The sequence below is a fragment of the Petaurus breviceps genome, unplaced genomic scaffold, assembly GCF_028583685.1.
Source record: "Petaurus breviceps papuanus isolate PSGF00001 unplaced genomic scaffold, PetGlider_PUasm1.0 229, whole genome shotgun sequence".
NCBI lineage: Eukaryota > Metazoa > Chordata > Mammalia > Diprotodontia > Petauridae > Petaurus > Petaurus breviceps.
In genome coordinates, this window is record NW_027185903.1 from 1,635,648 (window position 1) to 1,657,481 (window position 21,834).

Here is a 21,834-nt window from a genome sequence, read left to right on the forward strand (position 1 = left end):
TCTGGCAAGCTGGACACACACCCTAGGACCTCCACCCTAGACTGCAATCCAGATCCAAGAAGGTTAAAGCAAGAGCAATTACCCCTCAGACTGGTGCTTGGTCTTCTGGCCAGGAACTGAAGCTGCCAAGTGGCGCTGGCTGGCTGTGCCAATGTCTCAGTGGCTTCTCGCCCCAGGGGGCAAAAGCCACGCACTCACACTTACTGGGTCCCAAAATCTAGACTGCACTGACCTCTCACTTTGTCCTTTGCATCTATGTGTTGATAAATCTGGAAATGGCCACAGCTGCTGCTTCTGGAGTCCCTCCTGATGGCGGCTGGTCAGGCCCACCCTGGGGCTAAAGCCTTGGTGTGGGACTGGGCTCTGCTCCCAGAGCGCTGCACTGGATTCCTGCCGGGCTGTCCTCAGTGGGAGGTTAGCTTCTCTGTGTCATTTTGTGGGTTCTGCAGCTCCAAAGTTCATTTAGAGTCCCCTGTTTACGTGGATTAGGGAAGTTGGAAGCCAGAGCCGGGGGAAGGTCGTACTTCTACTCTGCCATCTTGGCTCTACCCCCTCCAACGAGATATTTCACTTTGCCTTCTATTGTTTCATTTGTTTGGATCTGTTTAACAGCATCTTGATTCCTCATAAAGTCATTAGCTTCCATTTGGTCCAATCTAATTCTGAAACAATGATTCTCCTCATTGAGCTTTTGAGATTCTTTTTCCATCTGGCAAATTCAGCTTTTTAAGGCATTCTTCTCATTGCCTTTTTGAGCCTCTTTTGCTATTTGAGTTAGTCTATTTTTTAAGGTGTTATTTTCCTCAGTCAGGCTGTTGACTCTCATTTCATAATTTTCTTGCATAGTTCTCATTTATCTTCCCAATTTTTCCTCCACTTCTGTTTTCTGCTTCTTAAGGTCCTCTATGTCCTGTAACCACCTCGTATTTTTCCTTTGAAGCTTTTGTTGTAAGAGTTCTGACTTCACTGTCTTCCTCCTGTTCCATGCTTTGATCCTTTTTGTCCCCAAAATAGGAGTCTAATGTTAGGTTCTTCTGTTTCCTTTGCCTGGTCACGTTGCCACTCAATTACTTGACTTTTGGGCTTTTTGGCACAGTAGGACTCTGCTACCAGACAGGGGAGCTTTGTACCAAATGCTGGGATTTTCTCAGCTGCCTGAGGTATTAATTGGGTGCCCTTGCTGAAGCCTCCATACACTCTGGCAAGCTGGACACACACCCCAACACCTCCACCCTAGACTGCAATCCAGATCCAAGCAGGTTAAAGCGAGAGCAATTACCCCTCAGACTGGTTCTTGGTCCCCCTACACTGTGCAGGCCAGGAGCTGAAGCTGCCACATGGCACTGCCTGGCTGTGCCGGTGTCTCAGCGGCTTCATGCCCCTGGGGCAAAAGCCATGAACTCCCACTAACTGGGTCCCAAAGTCCAGACTGCACTCACCTCTTACTTTGTCCTTTGCACCTATGTGTTGATCAATCTGGAGACAGCCACAGCTGCTGCTGATCTGGAGTCCAGATCTGGTCAGGCACTCCCTGGGGCTAAAGCCCCAGTGTGGGTCTGGGCTTGGCTCCCAGAGGGCTGCGCTGGCCCATTCCTGACGGCCTGCTGGGCTGTCCTCAATGGGAGGTTAGTTTCTCTGTGTCATTTTGTGGGTTCTGCAGCTCCAAAGTTTGTTTAGAGTCCCCTTTTAAATGGATTGGGGAAGGTGGAAGCTGGAGCTGCAGGGAGGTCGTGTTTCTACTCCGCCATCTTGACTCCACCCCAATTTTATTCTTAAAAAATAATTTTTTAATTTTTTTTTCTGTATTTATATCACCTAAAATTTCACATGTACTATTCCTTCTTCCCACCTGAGAGAACAATTCCACATAATAAAGAATATATTTAAAAGAAAAGAAGAAAACAGGGAAGAAGAGGGAAAAAAATCAGCAAAATCAACCATACATTGAAAAAATCAGAAATCGTATGCAAAGTTTTACACCTATGGTCCTCCACATTCTGTAGAGGAAGTGGGGGAGGTATTTTATTAAGCCCCTTTTTGGGGGTCATGCTTATTCTTGTGATTTTAATATCTTCATTTTTGTTTGTTTTATTGGTGCAATTCTTTCCATTTACATTATTGTAGTCATGTAATATTGTTGTCTTGACTTTGCTTATTTCACTCTCTATCAGTTCACATAAAACTTTTCATTCTTTCTTATACTAATCTTATTCATTGTTTAACAGCACAGTAATATTCCATTGCATTTCATAAACCACAATTTGTTTAGTCATTTCTCAACTCATAGGCATCTACTTTACTAGTCTTTTGCTACCACAAAAAAGTGTTGCTATGTGTATTTTGTTTTATATAGGTACTTGGGGGTATATGCCTAGTAATGGAATCTCTGGGTAAGAAGGATCTGGCTATTTTAGTCACATTATTTACATGATTTCAGATTGCTTTCAAAAATATTTGTATAGATTTACAGTTTTACCAGACATTCACAAATCATTGTGCCCATGTTTTGACATCTCCTCTGACATTTAATATTACTGTCATTTTTTTTTTTGCCAATTTGCCAAGTATAAGGTATAATCTCAGGCTTGTTTTGATTTAAATTTTTATCATTAGGAATTTTTTCTTTCAAATGGTTTTTAATAGTTTGCATTTTTTTTTTTTGCTTTTTTGGAGGGGGGAATGCAGGGCAATTGGGGTTAAGTGACTTGCCTAAAGTCACATGGTTAGTAAGTGTTAAGTGTCTGAGGATGGATTTTTTTTAAAAGAAAGTTTAAAAGTGAGGTCCTCCTGACTCCAGATTTGGTGGTCTATTCACTGCACCATTTAGCTGCCCCTGTAATTTTCTTGAGAACTATTTGTTCCCATTCTTTGACTACTTATGGATTTAGGAATAACTTTTGGTCATATACACATATTTGTTTCTGCTTGTCACTTAAAGCCTCTTTCCATCTTATTTCAGCGTGTTTTCTTAGGTTTTCCCTGCCTCCCAAACTCTATATTTAAGCCAAAGTATCTACTTGTTTTCTATTTCCCAACCTTGTCACTTCATCTCCTGCTTCCATGCCCTTCTCATAGACCACTCTTCATGCCTAACACACATTTTCTCTTTGTCTCTTCCCCTTAAAATACCTAACTTCCTTCAAGTTTCAATGCATGTGTTACTTTTATTAGAAGCCTTTCCCAATCCTCTCTTAGTTGTTTGTGTTGTCTACTCAGATAATCATGTATATACTTGTGTGTTTACATGTAGTATCCCTCTAGTACAATATAAAGTCCTTGAGGTCAGGAGACCATTTTTCCTTTTGTCTTTAACTTTCCAATGATTAGCACAGAGCCCTGAACATAGTAAATGCTTAAAAAATGCTTGATGGATTGGATTGGGACATGTGAGCAGAAAGACATGTTCCCCCTCCCCCTCCCCCACCCATACTGGGTAAGATGATTTCCAGAGTTGATCTTTTAAAATCTTATTTATTTAGATAACAACCTTAATCTTTCAATTAAATTAGTCCTGACTCTTCTGCCAAGTTACTTTGAAAGATGAGTTGAACCAGTTCATCCTTATAGATTTCACACAAGGTTCTAAAATGAGATCTATAATATATACCTACCTGATCAAGGATGTATTAATGATTTATTTTTTTTTCCTCCTGGTGTGAATTTTCCAAATCTTGCTATCATTCCTTAGAGAATAACAGGTTGTTTTAAGTAAAGCATATCTAGAGTCTTTTCACTTTGAGTAGATATCAAAACGGCAGGTTCGTTGATGAGAAGGTTGTTTCCTTAGTTCTATGTGGAAAAAAGGTCACAGGGCTTATTATGAATCTCACTTCATTTTTTTTGGAGGGGGGAGGACCTGGAAATTGGAGTTAAGTGACTTGCCCAAGGTCACACAGCTAGCAAGTGTTAAGTGTCTGAGGCCGGATCCAAACTCAGGTCCTCCTGACTCCAGGGCCAGTGCTCTATTCACTGCACCACCTAGCTGCCCCAAATACGGGTCTTAGATAATCTCTATAGGACCTTCCAGGTTTTTGTTTTTTTTTTTAGTGAGGAAGGCAGGGCAATTGGGGTTAAGTCACTCGCCCAAGGTCAAAGGGCTAATGAGTGTTGTGTCTGAGGCTGGCTTTTGAATTCAGATCCTCCTGACTTCAGGGCCAGTGCTCTATTCACTGAGGAATCTCACTTTCAAATACTCAAATGGACTTGTGATCTCACTAATTCTGGAATTCTCTCCAGTGTGCAAATTGCAATCCATCCATGCCCAACCAAACTGTGTGACTCTTGTATATTTCCTCCCCAGTATTTACTGCAACAGATTTTCCCAAAGTGGCATATGTCTTCATTATTTTCTCCCAACATTACAAGAGTAATAGTGGAACGCTCTAGCTGTCCACCTGTCATCTCTTGCTGTTGCCACTTGTCCAGTTCATTTTTCTTTCTGTCATAGAATCCTTTGATGAAGGCTTTACTCTTATTCTTCTCATACCCTCCATGTACTTTTCTATTCCTCTCTGTTTGATTCTGATCTCAGGTTTTCTGTAGGCAGGAGCATTCTAGTTTTCACTGTCATATAGCAATATCAATAAAACATTCATATTAGAAAGATGGACTTTTGCTGTTGTGGGAAGATTGGTTAAATGCCTTGCAATTTCCTGAAAGCAATTCAGCATGTTCCCCTCTTCCTTTTCAACTCTGGGCCCAGCTCATTGTCCATCTGTTTTATTTGTCCCAGAAATACATACTGTTGAACAGGCTCTATAGTTAATCCATTCAGATGCATGTTGAAATCTGGACTTAGGAATCATGGTCTTTGAAGTCCATAAAGAATGACATTTCCTCCCCACCTCACCCCAGGTTTATGAGGTTAATTTATTTTTATTTTTAATGATTTACTATTTGATTTTCTCCCAATTAAATGTAACAATTTTAACATTAATTTTTAAAAATTTAAACTCATTTAAAATGAGTTCCAAATTCTCTTTCTCCCTTTCTCATCCATCACTTCCTACATTCAGAAGGCAAGCAATTTGATATAGGTTATATATGTTCAGTCATGCAAAGCATAATTCCATGTTAGTTATGTCATGGAAGAAAACATGGACCCCTACCCAAAATACCCTAAGAAAAATAAAGAAAAAGTACACTTCCATCTGCATCCTGATTCCATTACTTCTTTCTCTGGAGATGGACAGCATTCTTCATCACATGTCCTTCAGAACTGAAAGAACTACATTTAAAGAAATTATTCAGTTTTAGTACTTTTAATGGATTTTTTTTGGGGGGAGGGAATATGGGGCAATTGGGGTTAAGTGACTTGCCTAAGATCACATGGCTAGCTTTTTGTGTGTGTGTTAAGTGTCTGAGGCCTGATTTGAACTCAGGTCCTCCTGACTCCATGGCTGGTGCTCTATATACTGTGCCACTTAGCTGTCCCAAGAACATTTTCAAAGAGTCATAAACTCATCTATTTTGATCTCCTATTCTATGCCTGTACTTTAAGAGATTGCTTGGAAATAGTAATTTCTGCTTAAACACAGTGATGGAGAGCTCAATACCTTTTGGGACAATCCAGTTCACTGCTGAATAGCACTAATCTCTAGAAAATGTCTTTGTATTTATCTGAAATCTACTTCCCTACAAACTTGGTCAATTGGCCCTAGTTTTGTCTTCTGGAACTACAACATATGAATTTAATTTCTCTTCCACATGACATCTCCCCAGCATATTAAAAAATGGCGGTTATGTACTTCCTTAAATCTTATTTTCCTCAGGTGAAACATGTCTAGTTATTTTAGCTGTTCCTCTTACTAATACAGTTTTGAGACTCCCTCATGTTCTGGTTGCTCTTTACTGGATGTTCTTTGAGTTTGTCAGTGTCCCTTCTAAAATATGGTTCCTATAACTGACAACCTTCCAGATGGCATCTGACCACTGCAGAGTACAGTAGGATCTCATCACCTCTGTCAAGTGTTAACACCATTAGCATTGAATATGAAATTCAATTGACATTTATTTAGCTATGTGTAGAAGGGCATTTGTCTCTAGGATTACCCAGGTTCTTGTTATCACACATAACTCTGTTTAGATTTTGAACAAATTGTAGTGGTTGGAATCAGCAAACTTTTATTTGGGTTTCTAGATAATATTAAACATGATGATGTGTCAAACCTTTCAGAATAATTCTGTTTGGAATGAGAGAAGCCTAGAGGTTGGATGATTATTTGGATGAGGAAAGGCAGTAAATAAAAGAAAGATGAGATAAAGCGTTCCATTCATAGAGAACTCTTTCTTCCTTCTTTACAAATTTGCTAGCAGAACTTCTTAAAGTGACAAACCTCATTTCCCTAGTTTCCTGATGACTTTTGATTTAGCCCCATTGCCTTCCATTGTCAAAGGTTGGGATTTTTTCTAACCATTGATTAATAGAATTTAAGATGGATTTGACATGAGTTATATGTTAAACATCTGCTCTATCTTAAATTTAATGAATTCACAAATAGAGGCTTGAAAGAAAAGTGCAATAAATTATTCACAAGAAAACCTCCAGTGTTAGAAATTTGAACTGGGGTCAATCCATTCAAAGGATGGTTTGGTTACTGTATGTGAGACATCAGCTTTAATGGGAAAAATCCAACCTCATCTAGCACTTTGGCTGTGCAGTCTAAATTAATTTAAACAGATTAAGCATAATCAAAATACTCTGTACATCTTAAACAATACATCATCTTAAGTGAGTCCACAGAATTTTAGGCATTCAAACCATGAACACCCATCTTTCTTTGGAAGAAAATTCCTTTTTTAACCATTGCAAGGAATCAGGATTACTTGGGGGTATAAATCTAGTGAATCTGTTCTGAAAAAAAAAAAAATAAGCCGAAAGCACACTGATGATCTGATTCATCTTAGCAGTCTTGTGAAGTAGTGAGGGGCAAGTAATTGTCCACATACCCATTTTAAAGAGAAGAGACCCTGGACAATAGAAAGATAAGAACAAAACCTAGAAAAGTTAATTGACTTGACCAAATTTATACATGTGGGGAATGGACTCTGTTTTCATGCAGAAAGTCACTTCACTAACTCCATAGATTTGATGGTAATGTATGCCAGTGCCTCACAAGGACAGCAGAAAAAACTTGGATGTTGCTGAATCTAATTGAATAAAGGCATGAAAGTGACAACTACATCTGTGCTTTCCCAGTTCCCAATAACTGAGCCAATTCCAAGGAGCTCTGGGTCCCTCCAGCTCTCTCTAGATAAGGCCCACAACCCACCCACTTAAAATCAATCCTCATGCATCTGTGATTGCATCGAAGAGACATCTTCTCTTTCTACCTTTTCCCTCTCTTCTCTCATCATGTCACAAACCCAAATAATTTTTCTCTGACCTTGCCTAATGTGCTAAAAGTCCTGTAATTGTGAGGATGTTGGGCTGCAGGAGACACCCCTCTAGTAGCATGGCACTTCTTGTTACTGTGACATTCCACCTGAAAATTTGGGGGAGTAGGGCATTCATCATACCTTTCCTCTCCAAAAACAAATCATGCTGAGAACACTGCAGAGAAACCTGAGTGGGCTTTGGAGATGCCTGATGATCTCCTTTTCTAACTCTGTTGAACTAAATGATGATTTTTAGCAGGAAAAGCACTTTGCTTTGAAAATGAACCTTTCAGTGGTGCTTGACCTGAGCTGATTGATGGAGCATCTGCTGTAAGCCAGCTTTTCCTTACTAGATTTGGCAATGGCAACTGCATCTGTTACTCAAGATAGCTTCCTTATCTAGTTGCACATGTGAAAAGGAAGAAGGTGGTTAAATTGCTCTACCTACCCATTCAATTGAAACATTCTAGAAAACAAACCAAAGATGTCTAATAACTTTGGGGTATCTTTCCAGCAGACCAAAGTTTGTTCACATGCTGGTCAAGAAATAGTGTCACAGGGAAAAAGAGAGATTTCACATGATGAAAAAAAATTCTTGGATAATTTGGAATGGTTATTCATAACCAGAGACCTGAAGTTGGAAAAGACTTTCAGATGCCATCTAGTTGAACCCTGTCATCGTATAGATGAGGAAATTGAAGTCTAAGGTGATTAAATGACTTACCTAAGGTCACACATGTCCTAATAGAGCCAGGATTGGGACTCAAGGTTTTTGACCCAAGAGCCAGTGCTTTTCCTCACTGTACCACATTGTTCATTAACTGGTTGTATTAAACTCTCATTAACCTAACTTATTTATTAGCTAGAGTTCAGGAAAAGGTTCACCAGAGAAACTTTGATAGTGTGATGATGAGCAGCCATAATTAGTCAAATATAGGTTATCGAGGAGATCAGGCTAGATAGTCCATAAACTGAGTAATGCTCCTCTGTAACCAAGTGTTGGTCAGCAACAATAAGATTCTTTATTTTGTCAATTCAATTCAGTAAACATTTATTAAGTCCTTATTATGTGCCAGGTGCTGTGCTAAGCACCGGGGATACAAAAAGAGGTAAAAGACAGTGGCTGCCCTCAAGGAGCTTACAATTTAGCGGGGAGACATCATGTAAACATATACAAAGCAATCTATATGCAGTATAAACAGGGAATAAATAACTAGGAAAGCACTGGAATTAAGAGGGATTTTTGAAGACTTCCTGTAGGAAGTAGTATTTGATAATCATAGGACTGTAAAAGTTAGACTCTTTTCAAGGTATATCATCAGGTATTTATTGAGCACCTATTATAGCTTGAAAATATTGGAGATATCTTTACAGGACTTACAGGAGATGCAAATCTTGACTTCTATCCTCTAGGAATGCACAATTTCTTTGGCAAGATTAGACTAACATGAAACAACAACAGGTAATATCAAGATAGTGTAAAATTTAGGGTTAAATTGTGTGGCATGGACTATGAATCCTGAGGAAATACAGGGAATAAGCAAGCAACAAAGACTAGAATAATTTTAAAAATGCATACCTTTTTCATAATGGGAGGCAGTATTTTTGGAAGTACCCAAAGTCTTTTGTTTCCTGAATATGGAGAAATCCTAAGGTAGACACAATGGCAGATGTCCCACCAATATCAAATACTTATATTGGGTGAACTTCTGGGTGACTGCTCACTAGAGTGCCCACTAGGCTCTCTAGGTAGGTTCAATATAACCTAATATTAGAAAAATATAGAGGAACTGTAGAGAAAAAAATGTTGCCTGGAGATGGCAGTAGATTTTGTTTCTTTGGGACTCAATAAAGTTATCAACCCAATTTCTGAGGTAATAGCTTGGGTAGTTTCTAAAGTCACTGGAGGTTCCTGGAGCATGGACCAGAGAATGGCATGAGGTGACTATGTATATGTAATCTACAGCATTGCATTTGCGTATTCTATGGAGAGCAGGACATACTAATATTTTCTTTATATCAATCCACATAATTCTTGCAGATTTTGGATGAATAAAGAAGTCTTGTAAAGATGTATGATTTATTTACCCACCTCTTCTTCATGGGTTCATCTGGGTGGACAATTCCCCCAGTAGTGCAAATCATAGCCCCTCCATGGCTTAATTCACGTGAATTGCTTATATTCTCCCCTACATCCTCTGTAATATGTCCACCAAACATACTGGAGATAAACTGGAAAAAGATTTATGTCTTTTAACATTATGTGGGCACCAGTACACTTTTTGGACTGCTATTTATCTCCTCACTCTCACTATGTGATAGACCAACCTTCTTTTCTGATTATACACTTCCAGGCTGGTATCTTTTGAGGTACTTTTTTTTTGAGGGGGGAAGGCAGGGCAATTGGGGTTAAGGGACTTGCCCAAGGTCATACTACTAGTAAGTGTGTCAAGTGTCTGAGGCAGCATTTGAACTCAGTTCCTCCTGACTCCAGGGCCAATGCTCTATTTACTGTACCACTAGCTGCCCCCAAATATTCTTAAATGTTTATAAATCAATTCTATTTGGGGGGAAATTGTGAGCAACAGTGCTGCCTGTGATAATGGTCTGGTTCCAATACAATTTTTTTGCTGAACTCTCAAAGTTAGTTTTGTATTTGTATATGGCATAGAGACTTTTCATCTATAATATGAAACATAATGAGTTTGTGGTGTATAATTCTAACCACCAGGTTTTTTCTTATAAGGCATTTGGTAGGTGTCAAATTTTTACAACCTGCAGTAACGTGTTGAACTATTTTAATATTTTCTTTGCATAATCATCATTGATTAACAAGTCCTGGCTCCTTAAGAATAAACTATCTGTAATATTTAGGGGTGCTAACCTAGTCCTGAATTGCCATAATAAACCCTCCTATTTCTGTAAACTAATATTCATGACAGCTATACAGATTGTTGGGTGAATTCATGCAGATATCACTCATGAGAGCCTATCCAACCTTGGTTCCTGGCTATTTTATAGGCTACATTCTGAGGTAAAACACTTTTGCTTACATTTGACAAATCTAATGGCATGTTCCAGTTGCCAGTCTTTATTCTTGCTAAATGAAGGATTGTTTCATGTCTCCAAAAGAATTTCTCTAGGTTTTTAACCTGTTTATTATATGTGATGAGAAAGCTTATCAATCTCTTTTCCACCTTTTTAGGAGCTAAAATTGTTCAGTGCCTAGCTTGGGGCTTGACTTGTAGGTTCTTAATAAATTTTGTTGGTCCATTGAAGTATATGAGCTCCTGATGGGTGTTATCTATCCAGGTTATTCTAGTTTCTTTCTCAAGGGTTATAGTATATAGTTTGAAGTCTTCATCTCTTCTCCAGCACTTCTGTCCCCTAATATTTGGGGTCTTCAATATGCATGCTCAAATATTCTTGCTTCCTCATTCATCAGCTTTCTCAATCCCCATGATCTGCATATTCATTCCATCCCAGCCACAAACATGTATAGCTATACATTGAAATAATCATTTTGCACAAGTGCTTCATCTCCACTATCCATAATTCTGATTTTCCTTCACATGACCATCACTCCACTTTCTTCTTGTTTCCTACCCATCAAAATCTCCACAACCTCTAGCCATTCCATCTCTTCCCTATTCCTCAGGCTACCATCCCTGCTCTGGCTTTATTTTCTTAACCTTCAACATCTGTTACACTGTCCTTGACCCTTAAATCTGTTGCCTTATCACTATTCATCACTTTCTAAGACCCAACCCTAGATTATTCCCACTATTCACTCTCTTTGATCCTATACCCATATTATGTAATCACAACCCTGTGAACTAAGTTCATTCCAAATGTATTAATCTTAAAAAAGCCTTCATGGCTGCAGGAAAATCCTTTTATTCTTCCCTTTTTGACTGTTCCATTCCTCTCAGTGTTTATTTTAAGCCTTCTCTCCTCTCCTCATCACCTATATTACCCTTCCTCTCCTCCCACCATCCACAGGAAAGGAACTCACCAAATACTTCATTGAAGAAATGAAAACTCCCTCTTCTCTCTGACTCTGCATTCCAAATCACCCCAGAATCATTTCCTTCTCTATCTTCCTTTGTTCTAGTATTTTTCAAATGCTAACTCCTTTCAAACTCTAACCTCTTGATTCCATCTCTTTCCATTTCTTCCCATCTCATCACTCAAGTGAAACTCCTCTCTCTAAGGTCACCAATGATCTATTAATTGCCCAATCTGACTTCTTTTCTTAGTCCTTTTTGACCTGTCTGCATCATTTGAAATTATTGACCTCCACCCCATCCTCTTCTTTTCCCCCAATCAACAAAGGTGAGATGATTCATCATACAAGTGCTCATTCAGACACAAGAGAAAAATTATTTCAGTATGTCAATAGACCCATGTCATGGCCTATAACTTAAGTGAAATGATTTCCTGTAGGTAGAGCTTTCATTAAAAGATGGAACTTCTTGTTTTAGGGAGAATCAAATTGTGGTAAGAGCCCCAGATCAGATGGTAGAAATCAGAGTTCTGGATCAGGTAAGAAAACTGTATTAATACTGCATTTGCTTTATTATTTTTATTTTTTCCTTTTTGGAGGGGGGAGAGCAGGGCAATTGGGGTTAAGTGACTTGCCCAAGGTCACAAGGCTAGTAAGTGTTAAGTGTCTGAGGTTGGATTTGAACTAAGGTCCTCCTGACTCCGGAGCTGGTGCTCTATTCACTGTAGCACCTAACTGCCCCACCAAAATAATACTCTTAAAGCACAGGTCTGACACATCACTCCTTCTCAAGAAACTTCAGTGGTTTCATCTTGTTTCTAGGATAAAATATGAACTCCTCCATTAGACTTTCATTATCTAGCTCCAGAATGCTTTTCCAGGCTTTTCATATATTATTTTCCTTCACTCACTCTGTTCTAGCCACACCAGCCTGCTTGCTGATCCCCTTACACAACATTTCATTTCCTTTGGAGTATTCTAGATGGTATGGAGGTAGCTAGGTGAGGCTGTAGAGGCAGTGTTAGATTTGAAACCAATAAGACCTAAGTTCAAATCCTGTCTCATAGTCTTATTAAATGGGTGAGTTTGGGCAAATTACTTATCCTCTCACAGACATGATTTCTTCATCTGTAAAATGGGGATAACAATAGCACCTATCTCATAGGGTCACTATGAGGCTTAAATGAAATAAAATATATAAATTAAGTATTGTGCCTTCCCCCAGAGAGAATGCAAGCTTCTTGAGGTCAGAGACTATCTCAATTCACAGTGCCTAGCTAGAACAGTGCTTAGCACACAGTAGGCACTTAATAGATTCTATTTCCAAGGCCAGAAGTCAATGGTTTCAACAGGATCTAGGGGCTCTTAAGCATCATCTGGCTTACTGTTCAACCAATCACAAAAGGGTGAAGGGGTTTATATGGAACAGGGAACAATTTAAAGAAATTCTCCTTGATGGAAAAAAGAAGCAAACACATTTATTTTTAAATAGCTACCACCTGCCACTGCTTAATTTAATATTTCACAGCCCTTCTGTTTGTCACCCTTGGAGCTTTGCTGCTGTTTTCTCCTAAAACAGAGACCTGTCACTCAGCGTGCTCAGTTCAGGGAACAGAACCTTATTATTTTGTGGCTGGAACTCTTCAATCATTCTTAGTCTATATTCCCTGCTGACAGCTTCCTGCTGAGGAGCTCCCCCTAAGCCACACCATTATGGGAGGGGAGTTAGGGCTAAGAAAAGGGGATTGGGCTGACTGCCTTGAAGGCCAAATATTCCTTGTTCTTTTAAAATAAAGGAGTGAACCAATTGGTATGCATTGTACACTAATGCAACCACCCAGCCTACCTTCCTGGGTTTTCACATTGGTTTCATTCAGTTCAGATTATTTTTTTTTAAGTTTCAAATTCTTTCAAGCACTTGCAATTGATTAGAATGAATTCTAGATACACAAAAATGATTGGACTGTGAACAGAAGTATAAACCTAGGTAAGAACAATTATCCATTGCTGACCAAAAAAGAAACTTAGTATGCATGAAAATGTATATAAAACATTGATAGAATATTTTTGTCAAATATAAATGAAATTAACTTTACTATAGAAATCATTCTGGAAGATTTCTAGGGAAGACAAATACTTACATTTTGAAATAAAGCAAATTGGATTATATCAAAGAAACAATCTACCTTTTTATCTATCAACTTTTCTTTGAAGTTCTGCCACATCCTTTTTTGTTGTTGTTCCTGCACATAAACTTAATCTGTTAACAAACTATGGGAACTCAAAGGATTTTTTTCTTACAAAAATCTGGTGTATATTATTCTAGGTTTCATTATACATGATGGAATGATAGAAACTTGGAATATTAATCCATCATCTATAAATAGATTGGTAGAAAGATTTGATAAATCCAAAATAAAAACCTCTTAAATTTGTGGCAGAACTTATTGGTCAATGGCTTCCTTTAAAAAATAGCTTCATGACCAACATACATCAGAAATATCCATTCAGTCCACTTTATTCTTTGTTTTTCCTCATAACCTACCAATGCTCATTTGCCAAAATGAATAAAAGTTTGGATACAAAATGAAGATTTGTTCTAACTGATGTATTTCTTTCTGTGTATGAAGGTCCATGGGTAAAGTCTTTTTTGCTAAGTGGTATGGTATGGTACAGGACAGAGTTGTAATACAGAAGCATTTCTGACAGCAAAAATTCCTTTATAAAATACTCCTAAAACATCCAACTATTGTCCATATATAGTCATTGTTTGAAGTTAACACACTTTTAAAAATCTGTAATTGTGGCCAGTATTGAGACACATCAGGTTCATTTCCAGGAACTTGAATGGGAACTAACACTCCAGGGGAAATGAGGCCTGTTGAAATGGTACTAGAAATGCCCATTGGTTCATGTGTGTGTGGGTGTGTAAATATCATAACTGCCCATTTACCAGTGGAGTAGTGGGCAACATGTGGGACTAAGAGGTGGTCTGGCTGGGAACAGTGGGTTACATGGACAGGTTGTTCACCATTGTGAAGCTGAGCATGGTTGACTAGGCACTATATGTATTTGTTAGGGCTGTGTCTGACTGACCCAACATAGAGCCTGACAATGAAGGAGGAAAGGTGAGTGGTAAGTTGTGGGATTGGCTGGTAGACACTTTTACTGAAGCTATTGCTGATGTGGGTGTGTTGCTAGCCTGCCTTGTCTTATCCCCCACTTTCTTTTCCTTCTCTGCTTACTTTTGATTAGAAAACTATACCTATACACCTATATACCTATGTGTTTCAGGTATGCCTACATTGGCAGCTAGTCTCTCTCTGGCAAACACATCTGGGTAATGGGTTCTTTCAAACTCTCTAGAGTTTGAACCTCAGTTTGCTCTTGGGTAAAGGATGTCCCATTTCTTTGTAGTTTTCACTTTAGCTGAAGTTTGGGCTTCATCTGAATCTTCTCCATTTCAGATGATGGAATTAATATTCTCCTCCCCACCCCACTTTCCTCTCGCTGGCAGCCATCTCTTATCTACAGAACATGGATCAAAATATTGCCAGCTCAGATTCTTAAAACATGACACCCAGAATTGAACGCAGTTCTTTGCATGTGTTCTAGTCAGAAAAAAAGTCAGTGAGAAAAATATCTTCCTTTTTTTCCTGTACACTAGTAGGTTTACTAATATAAGCTAAAATTGTCTGAGATTTTTCCCTTTTAGTCACATCACACTGCCAACTCATGCTGAATTTATAAATGCTGAAAATCACAAAGTGTTTTTTTTTAATATATATGCTGTTGAGTGAAACCTCTACCATATTATACTTATGTTATTGGATTTTTGAACCTAAGCACTTGAATTTACATTTATTTGTAATTTCTTAGATTTGGCCCATTATTCTAGCCCATCAGGATCTTTTTGAATTCTGGTTCTGTTACTTAATGACTTGGATAGCTTTTGTCATCTTCAAATTTTATAAACATATCATTTATTCCTGCATTTAAATCAAGAGGTGGCAAACTACAACCTGTGGGCCAAATCTAGCTTACCTGGCAGGCCATCAAAGTAAGAACTTGAAAATAAAGTTTCATTGTCTTTAAATAAAATAAATATTTATTTTAAAACATAAATAAAATAAAATTATATAAAAAATTTTAAATAAAATTAGTAAAATAAAAAATTAAGGATGTCCATTATCACCACTGTTAGTCAATATGGTACCAGAAATGTTAGTTCTAGCAATAAGAGAAGAAAAATAAATTGAAGGAATTACAATAGACAAGAAACTAAGTTATCACTCTTTGAAGATGATATGATAATATACTTAGAGAATCCTAGAGAATCAAGTAAAAAGCTACTTGAAATAATAAACAACTTTAGCAAAGTTTCAGTATATAAAATAAACCTATATGAATCATCAGCATTTCTATATATTACTAACAAAAGCAAACAGTAAGAGATAGTAAGAGGAATTCCATTTAGAGTTACTGTAGATATAAAATATTTGGGAATTCAACTGCTAAAACAAACCCAGGAACCATATGAACACAAGTACAAAACACTTCTTACATCAATAAAGTGAAATCTAAATAATTGGAAAAAATCAGTTACTCATGGGTAGACCAAGTTAATATAATAAAAATGACAATTCTACTTTAATTAATTGACTTATTCAGTGCTTCACCAATCAAACTAAACAAAAATTACTTTACAGAGCTAGAAAAAATAATATTAAAATTTATCTGGAAGAGCAGAAAGTCCAGAATATCAAGAGCATTAATGAAAATAAATGCTAGGGAAGGTAGCCTAGCCATACCAGATCTTAAATCTTAAATCAAAACTAATTGGTCCTGGCTAAAGAGAGGGGTAGATCAGTGGAATAGTTTAGGTACTCAATACACAGTAGTCAATGATTATAGCCAGTTACTGTTTAATAAACCCAAAGACTCCAGATTCTGGTATAAGAGCTCATTATTTGACAAAAACTGCTGGGAAAACTGGAAAATAATATGAAAGAAACTGGGCATAGACCAACATCTGACACCATACACAAAAATAAAGTCCAAATAGGTCCATGATTTAGGTATAAAGATTGATACTATGAACAAATTAGGGGACCAAAGAATAGTTTATCTGTCAGATGTATGGAGAATGGAGGAATTTATGACCAAAGAAGAGATAGATAACATTACGAAATGCAAAATGGACAATTTTGACTATATTAAACGGAAAATTTTTTGCATAAACAAAAACCAATGCAACCAAGATTAGGAGGGAAGCAGAAAACTGGGAAAGAATTTTTACATCTAGTGTCTCTGATAAAGGCCTCATTTCTAAAATACACAGAGAACTGAGTCAAATTTATAAGAATACAAGTCATGGGGCGGCCAGGTAGCACAGCGAGTAAGAGTACTGGTTCCAGTGTTGGGATGACATGTGGATCGAATCTGGGTTCAGTCACTTATTACCCACCCAGAAACACCTGGCCATGTAACCTTGAGCAAGTTACTTAACCCCAATTGCTTAGGGGGTGGCCAGGTGGCTCAGTGAGTAAGAGCACTGCTCCAGTGTTGGGATGTCCTGGATCAAATACCGGGCTCAGATACTTAGCACCACACCCAGAAATAACTGGCCATGTAACCTTGAGCAAGTTACGTAACCCTGATTGCTTTAAAAAAAAAGAATACAAGTCATTCCCCAATTGATTAATGGTCAAAGGATATGAACAGGCAGTTTTCAAAGGAAGAAATTAAAGTTATCTATTGTCCTATGAAAAAATGCTCTAAATCACTATTGATCAGAGAGATGCAAATCAAACCATCTATGGGGTACCACATCACACATATCAGATTGGCTAACAGGACAAAACAGGAAAATGATGTTGGAGAAGATGTGGGAAAGTCGGAACATTAATTTATTTTGGTGGAGCTGTGAGCTGATCCAACCATTCTGGAGAGCAATTTGGAACTATTCCCAAAGGACTAAAAATGTGCATGCCCTTTGTCCCAGCAATGCCATTTCTAGTGCTGTTTCCCAAAGAGCTCAGAAAAATGGGAAAAAGTCCCACATGTACAAAAATATTTATAGCAGCTCTTTTTGTGGTGGCAAAGAATTGGAAATCAAGGGGATGCCCATCAATTGGGGAATGACTGAACAAGTTGTGGTATATGAATGTAATAGAATACTACTATACTTTAAGAAATAATGAACAGGCAGACTTCAGAAAAACCTGGAAAGATTTGTATGAACTGATGCTGAGTGAAGTGAGCAGAACCAGCAGAACATTGTGCACAGTAACAGTCACAGTGTGCAATGACTGATTTTGATAGACTTAGCCCTTCTCAGCAATGCAAGGATCTCAAACAATTCCAAAGGAATAATGATGGAAAATGCTATTTACAACCAGAGAAAGAACTATGGAGTCAGAATGCAGAGTGAAACAGACTATTTTGTTTTGTTTTGTTTTATTTCTCATGGTTTCTCCCATTTGTTGAAAGTCTTCTACAAAACATGATTAATGAGAAAATGTGTTTAATAGGAATGTATGTGTAAAGCCTATATCAGATTGTATGCCATCTTGGGGAGGGAGGGGAGAAAATTTAAAACTTACGGAAGTAAATGTTAAAGACCAACAATCAATAAACTAATAAAAATCAAATAAAGTTTTATTGTATTTTAAAAAGCAAAAAATATTCTTAGCTCTTGGACCACATGAAAACAAGTGGCAGAATTCAGGACTGGGCTAGTAGTTTGTTGATCTCATTCTGATGACAGACAAACTTCCCTAATGATATTCTTCTATTAATCAACAGGTTTTGGATATAGTCTTTCTTTCTTTTTTTAATGCTTTATTAGCTTCTGATTAACATCATTCATTTCCACCAGATTATTTTGAGTTACAAATTTTCTCCCCTACCCACCACCCCAAAACAGCAGTCCCACAGGATATCCCCTCCTCCAATCTGCTCTCTCCCATATTTTCTCCCATACCCCTTTCGACTTTTCCAGTGGATCTCTATGTCTCAGTGCCAGTATATCTTATTTCCCAATTACATTTAAGATGGTATTAATAATAGTATATATATACACACACATATATAAATATATATGTATATATATATACATATATATTTGAATATTTGATTTTAAAACTTTCAATTCCAGATTCATTCCCTTCCTTCCTTGTCACCCACCCTTCCTGGAAAGAAAAGCAGTTCTGTATAGGTTGTACATATGTGGCTAATGCAAAACAATAACATAGTAGATATATTGTAAAAGACTGACTATATTTCCCTCCCTCCTATCCCATCTCCCACTTGTTCTATTCTCTACTTTGATCCCATACCTTTTCAAAAGTGGGTGCTTCCAACTTCCCTCCCCCACAGCCTGCCCTCCCTTCCATCATCCCCCCTCTTTTCCCCTCCCCCTACTCTCCTGGAGGGTGAGATACCCTATTTAGTGTGTATTTCACTCCCTTCTCAAGCCAGATTCAATGGAAATAAGGTTGACCCATTCCCTTTTGCCTTCCTATTCTTCCCCTCCATTGTAACCATTTTCCCTTTCCTCTTCTGTATGAGATAGTTTACCCCATTCTGTCTTTCCCCATCTCCTCTCATTATATTCCTCTCACCTCTTAATTTCACCTTTTAAGTATCATCCCTTCCTGTTAAATTGGCCCTGTGCCCTCTATCTATGTATACCTGTAAACATATATATACACATTCACATATGTATTCATATGCCCATATACCCTCATATATAGACATATGTATATATTTCTAATCCCTTCAACTACTGAGAAAAGTTTCATAAGTTACAATTATTGTTTTTCCACATAGGAATGTTAATAGTTCAACTTTGATAAGTTCCTTATGATTTCTTTTCCCTGTTTACCTTCTCATGCTTCTCTTTCTTCTTGTATCTGAATGTCAAATTTTCTATTCAACTTTGGTTTTTTCAGCAAGAATGCTTGAAAGTCCTCTATTCCACTGAATGACCATATTTTCACCTGAAACATGATACTCAGTTTTGCTGGGTAGGTGACTCTTGGTTTTAATCCCAGCTCCTTTGGCTTTTGGAATATCATATTCCAAACCCTTCGATCCCTCAGTGGAGAAGCTGCCAGATCCTATGTTATCCTGATTGTGTTTCCACAATATTCAAATTGTTTCTTCCTGGTTGCTTGTAATATTTTCTCCTTGATCTCGGAACTCCAGAACCTGGCTATAATATTCCTAGGAGTTTTCTTTTTGGGATCTTTTTCAGGAGGTGATAGGTGGATTCTTTCAACTTTTATTTTGCCCTCTGGTACTAAAACATCAGGGCTGTTTTCTTTGAGAATTTCCTGGAGGATGATTTCTAGCTCCTTACTTTGGTCATGGCTTTCAGGTAGTCCAATAATTTTTAAATGATCTCTCCTGGATCTATTTTCCAGGTCAGTGGTTTTTCCCATGAGATATTTCACATTGCCTTCTATTCTTTCATTTGTTTGGATCTGTTTAACAGCATCTTGATTTCTCATAAAGTTATTAGCTTCTATTTGCTCCAATCTAATTCTGAAGCAATGATTCTCCTTAGTGAGCTTTTGAGATTCTTTTTCCATCTGGCAAATTCGGCTTTTTAAGGCATTCTTCTCCTCATTGCCTCTTTGAGCCTCCTTTGCCATTTGAGTCAGTCTGTTTTTTAAGATATTATTTTCCTCAGTCAGGCTGTTGACTCTCATTTAGTAATTTTCTTGCATCTTTCTCATTTCTCTTCCCAGTTTTTCCTCCACTTCTCTTATGTGCTTCTTAAGGTCCTCTATGGCCTGTAACCAGCTTATATTTTCCTTTGAAGCTGTTGGTGCAGGAGTTCTGATTTCATTGTTTTCCTCCTGTTCCATGCTTTGCTCCTTTTTGTCCTCAAAATAGGAGTGTAATGTTGGAATCTTCTGTCTGCTTTGTTTCCTTTGCCTGCTCATTTTGCCACTCAATTACTTGACTTTTGGGCTTTTTGCCACAGTAGGACTCTGCCACCAGACAGGGGAGATTTCATCCCAAATGCTGGGGTTTTCTCAGCTGCCGGAGGTATTAGGTGGGTGCCCTCTCTGAGGTCTCCACATGCTCTGGCAAGCTGGAGGCACATCCCAGGACCTCCACCCTAGACTGCAATCTAGATCCAAGCAGGTTAAAGCAAGAGTGATTACCCCTCAGACTGGTGCTTGGTCCCCCTACACTCTCCAGGCCAGGAGCTGAAGCCACCACGTGGCACTGGCTGGCTGTGCCGGTGTCTCAGCGGCTTCTCACCACATGGGTAAAAGCCACACACTCCCACTTAGTGGTCCCAAAGTCCAGACTGCATTGACCTCTCACTTTGTCCTTCACATCTATGTGTTAATAAATCTGGAAAAGGCCACAGTTGCTGGAGATCTGGAGTCCCTCTGGCCAGGGGCTGGTCATGCCCCCCCTGGGGCTAAAGCGTGGGGCTGGGCTCCCAGAGTGCTGTGCTGGATTCCTGCTGGCCTGCTGGGCTGTCCTCAGTGAGAGGTTAGCTTCTCTGTGTCATTTTGTGAGTTCTGCAGCTCCAAAGTTTGTTTAGAGTCCTCTTTTTACATGGATTGGGGAAGGTGGAAGCCGGAGCTGAGGGAAGGTTGTGCTTCTACTCTGCCCTCTTGGCTCTGCCCCCCTGGATATAGTCTTTCAAGAAGATAACAATCCAAGTAGCTATGCTAGTCAATATATCTATATCTTAACCTACAAGAATATCATGTAATGCTAAGTTAAATGTTTTGCTAAAATTCAATGTAGCCTCATTAGTGACTTTCCCCTGACGCATGCGTTTTAAAAAAATGAAATGAAGATATGAGTTGTTCTTAGTGAATCTGTGTTGGTGTCTAGTGTCAATATCTCCCTAAGGTCTCAGCAACCATAATTTAATGAATTAGTCAATAAATTAGTCAAGAATTTACAATAATATTTCTATAGTTTTTAGTATCAGTAAAATTGATAGCTTTTTTTTGGAAAATCCGTACTTTTATGTCCAGTTTTCTTGCCTATCTTTCATTCTCCGTGATTCTTCAATATATTGAGTCCATTCAACCATCAATTGACCAATAAACAAACATGTGTTAAGCACCTTCTATATGCCAGGCATTGTCCTAGGCACTGGTGATAGAAATACAAAGAATGAAAAAATCCCTATTTACTAAGAGTTTACAATAAAATAGAGGAAAAACAAATGTCTGTCTGTTTCTCCAAACATATATATATATATCTACATATGTGTATCTTTATGCATATATGTTTATATACACATACATACATATGCAAATATATTACACAATATATACATATATTAATACTTACAACATAAATATAACAAATACAAATAAAACCATCATATCTAGGAAATTTTTCTTAAAAATATTCCTTTTAGGGGCAGCCAGGTAGCACAGCGAGTAAGAGCACCGGCCCCAGAG

At 38.1% G+C, this 21,834-nt stretch overlaps 1 pseudogene; it reads right to left on the minus strand.

Moving 5' to 3' along the window:
• Positions 1 to 14,103: 14,103 nt before the first annotated feature.
• The window catches only part of LOC138167546 (paired box protein Pax-6-like), a 36,696-nt pseudogene continuing 28,965 nt past the window's right edge, over positions 14,104 to 21,834 (minus strand).